We start from the raw sequence: 4,797 nt of genomic DNA, 5'->3' as shown, positions 1-4,797 counted from the left end.
TACTGTGCTCCGACAAAATACAGTAACAGGCTGAGGGAGTGTTTGTGTTCTGATACAGTAACAGGCTGAGGGAGTGTTTGTGTTCTGATACAGTAACAGACTGAGGGAGTGTTTGTGTTCTGATACAGTAACAGGCTGAGGGAGTGTTTGTGTTCTGATACAGTAACAGGCTGAGGGAGTGTTTGTGTTCTGATACAGTAACAGGCTGAGGGAGTGTTTGTGTTTGTGTTCTGATACAGTAACAGGCTGAGGGAGTGTTTGTGTTCTGATACAGTAACAGGCTGAGGGAGTGTTTGTGTTGTTGTGTTCTGATACAGTAACAGGCTGAGGGAGTGTTTGTGTTCTGATACAGTAACAGGCTGAGGGAGTGTTTGTGTTGTTGTGTTCTGATACAGTAACAGGCTGAGGGAGTGTTTGTGTTCTGATACAGTAACAGACTGAGGGAGTGTTTGTGTTGTTGTGTTCTGATACAGTAACAGGCTGAGGGAGTGTTTGTGTTCTGATACAGTAACAGGCTGAGGGAGTGTTTTGTTGTTGTGTTCTGATACAGTAACAGGCTGAGGGAGTGTTTGTGTTCTGATACAGTAACAGGCTGAGGAGTGAGTGTTTGTGTTCTGATACAGTAACAGGCTGAGGGAGTGTTTGTGTTGTTGTGTTCTGATACAGTAACAGGCTGAGGGAGTGTTTGTGTTGTTGTGTTCTGATACAGTAACAGGCTGAGGGAGTGTTTGTGTTCTGATACAGTAACAGGCTGAGGGAGTGTTTGTGTTGTTGTGTTCTGATAACAGTAACAGGACTGAGGGAGTGTTTGTGTTGTTGTGTTTGTGTTCTGATACAGTAACAGGCTGAGGGAGTGTTTGTGTTTTGTGTTCTGATACAGTAACAGGCTGATGTTTGTTTGTGTTCTGGAGGCTGAGGGAGTGTTTGTTTGTGTTCTGATACAGTAACAGGCTGAGGAGTGTTTGTGTTCTGATACAGTAACATGCTGAGGGAGTGTTTGTGTTGTTGTGTTCTGATACAGTAACAGGCTGAGGGAGTGTTTGTGTTCTGATACAGTAACAGGCTGAGGGAGTGTTTGTGTTCTGATACAGTAACAGGCTGAGGGAGTGTTTGTGTTCTGATACAGTAACAGGCTGAGGGAGTGTTTGTGTTCTGATACAGTAACAGGCTGAGGGAGTGTTTGTGTTTGTGTAAAACTACTACATAAGTTAAATTCCTAGAATCTATTCACAGTGTTTATCATCGTGTTTTCAAACAGCTTATGACAACGCAGAACCTTTTCCATAACAGAACTGGGAACAGACAGGATGTGTACTATCATGAAGGGAACATTAGTGGTTTGTGTGCAGCACAGCTTGACAACATCACAGAAAATACCAAAACGATAAAAGACTAGCAAACGCCATAAAAAAAACGATGAATAGGTGAATCTATGAATGATCTGAGTAGGGCTGGGCGGTATACTGTGTTTAGCGATATACCGGTATTGATGCACGGACTGGTTTGGCTTTTTAACTTTACCTTCTAATGTTTGACTTGTTAAATGAGATGGCAGTGTGTAACGTCCATGTGTTCCTCTCTCTCTTTATGACGCCTTCCGCACACACCTAGCCCGCCCCATGTCACTCAAGGAGCGCATTGGATGTTCCTCGACCACGTGACCCGTGTGTTCAGTCTGCCTGGTCAATGCAGCACAAGTAACACTGTTGACGACAACAATGCTGCTTTCCCTTTGCTTCTTAATATATACATATACTAGCGTTCTATAATTACACTATTAGCTTGTTTTTCTTTTCTTAGTAAGTTCTTCCTAAATCTTGTTAGCCGCTAATTGTTAGCCACTAATGCTAATCGCTAGCTAGCTAATAAATGTACTGCGTAAGAGCAAACGTAACTTAGCTAGCTAATACAGCCTGATAATACCAGTGATTGTGGAGGCCTAAATCAGCATGTTGTTTGTGCAACAGTGTCTTATAAATTAAAGAGGTAAAACGCAACGCAAGAATATGTTAGCTACATGAAGTAGTTATGACAACACGTTCAATCTAGCCAAAGATTATAGGATCCCCTAGGAAACACTTATCAACACATTAGTTCCTACCCTGTCACATCAACTCCTCCCTGGCGGCAATTTCATTCGTTGTCTCAGTCAAACACTGTATTAAAAGTGCCCAATTATATTTTAACTATATAATTATAATATACATTCTAATCCCATGATTCCAACAGTTAACCCAAGTGTTTCGCTCTAAATCTCAAGTCAAATTGCAACATTTGGTTAAAAATAAGGCCCAGATGACTTGCCCATATAATGCAGGCCTACGGGACAGTGTGGAAATTTTCAATATGCAGAAATTGAATTTACAAAAAAATTGCTATAATCGTGATATGTATCATTATCGGGATATGTGAGATTTTGGCCATAATCGCCCAGCCCTAGATCTGAGGTATTTCTTCATGCTACAGTAAAATATATCTCTATCATTATTACCTCAGAGAGCTGCCACTAGTAGTGCTGTGCCCCTAGAGACAGACTGCATGTCAGACAAGATTGGTAGAAAGACAGATCAACACCAACGTTAGAACACAGTCAAGAGGACAGGAAAAAAAGAATAGACTAGGAGGAGGGGAAAAGTAGAGCCATAGAAGACCTGATCAATTGGCTGGTTTGATAGAGTCAGAGTAGAGTCATAAAATATATGTATTTACAAGCTCCAGGAAGAGAGGCTGCTGGATGCAGAGTCAAGGTTATATGCGGTTTCTGACTTTGTGTTGAGAGATAGGACATAGAAAGAAGGCAGCCTATTGTTTTATCCAGGCCTGGACCGAGGCTCTGTCCCAGCTAGCATGCTCAGGTTGTTTATCCAGGCCTGGACCGAGGCTCTGTCTCAGCTAGCATGCTCAGGTTGTTTATCCAGGCCTGGACCGAGGCTCTGTCCCAGCTAGCATGCTCAGGTTGTTTATCCAGGCCTGGACCGAGGCTCTGTCCCAGCTAGCATGCTCAGGTTGTTTATCCAGGCCTGGACCGAGGCTCTGTCTCAGCTAGCATGCTCAGGTTGTTTATCCAGGCCTGGACCGAGCTCTGCTAGCATGCTCAGGTTGTTTATCAGGCCTAGGCATGCTCAGGTTGTTTATCCAGGCCTGGACCGAGGCTCTATCCCAGCTAGCATGCTCAGGTTGTTTATCCAGGCCTGGACCGAGGCTCTGTCCCAGCTAGCATGCTCAGGTTGTTTATCCAGGCCTGGACCGAGGCTCTGTCTCAGCTAGCATGCTCAGGTCCAGGCCTGCTCTTTAGCATCCAGGCCTGGACCGAGGCTCTGTCCCAGCTAGCAAATCAGGCCTGGACCGAGGGCTCTGTCCCAGCTAGCAAAGGCCTCACTGCAAAATACCAAATCATTTTGTTCATATGTTTTGATTAACTGGGTTCAAACTAATATATGTTTTCTACTAAATTCAATACATTTATTTGATTTCCTACTAAACTTCAACACATTTTAGAATATTGTTGAATTCTGTTTTAAAATGTCTGTATTTCGTGATTCCGTCCTCATGGCAGACTTTATAGGGCTCAACACTAGCATGTTCCTAGTGTTAGTCACAACCAGTCAGCCACCGGACACAATACCAGCACATCAATCAGATCCGTCTGGCTTCAACAGACAAGACCGACGCCTCCATGGAACTCTCTGTCTCTGAAGCAACAACGGTCCTATTAAGAGTAGAGAAGGAGAACAAACACTAGTCCCTCTGTGTTGAATCCTGATGACACAGCCCAGGGACTGACACGTGCTGCTCTGTGCATGGCTGTTAGCCCAGGGACTGACACGTGCTGCTCTGTGCATGGCTGTTAGCCCAGGGACTGGCCCGTGCTGCTCTGTGCATGGCTGTTAGCCCAGGGACTGACACGTGCTGCTCTGTGCATGGCTGTTAGCCCAGGGACTGACACGTGCTGCTCTGTGCATGGCTGTTAGCCCAGGGACTGGCCCGTGCTGCTCTGTGCATGGCTGTTAGCCCAGGGACTGGCCCGTGCTGCTCTGTGCATGGCTGTTAGCCCAGGGACTGGCCCGTGCTGCTCTGTGCATGGCTGTTAGCCCAGGGACTGGCACGTGCTGCTCTGTGCATGGCTGTTAGCCCAGGGACTTGCACGTGCTGCTCTGTGCATGGCTGTTAGCCCAGGGACTGGCCCGTGCTGCTCTGTGCATGGCTGTTAGCCCAGGGACTGACACGTGCTGCTCTGTGCATGGCTGTTAGCCCAGGGACTGGCACGTGCTGCTCTGTGCATGGCTGTTAGCCCAGGGACTGGCCCGTGCTGCTCTGTGCATGGCTGTTAGCCCAGGGACTGGCCCGTGCTGCTCTGTGCATGGCTGTTAGCCCAGGGACTGGCCCGTGCTGCTCTGTGCATGGCAGTAGCCCAGGGACTGACACGTGCTGCTCTGTGCATGGCTTAGCCCAGGGACTTGCACGTGCTGCTCTGTGCATGGCTGTTAGCCCAGGGACTGGCCCGTGCTGCTCTGTGCATGGCTGTTAGCCCAGGGACTGGCCCGTGCTGCTCTGTGCATGGCTGTTAGCCCAGGGACTTGCACGTGCTGCTCTGTGCATGGCTGTTAGCCCAGGGACTGGCCCGTGCTGCTCTGTGCATGGCTGTTTGCAGTTACACCCATCTCACACACACGTTTCCACGTCAGTCCTTTAACAGACACGTTTCCACGTCAGTCCTTTAGACGACACGTTTCCACGTCAGTCCTTTAGACAGACACGCCTACCGCCAGAGCAATACGTAACTGGAACGAAGTACAC

This window comes from Oncorhynchus nerka, unplaced genomic scaffold, assembly GCF_034236695.1.
Source record: "Oncorhynchus nerka isolate Pitt River unplaced genomic scaffold, Oner_Uvic_2.0 unplaced_scaffold_1249, whole genome shotgun sequence".
Lineage (NCBI taxonomy): Eukaryota > Metazoa > Chordata > Actinopteri > Salmoniformes > Salmonidae > Oncorhynchus > Oncorhynchus nerka.
The sequence above is the reverse complement of the archived record's forward strand: the minus strand, read 5'-3'. Positions refer to the sequence as shown.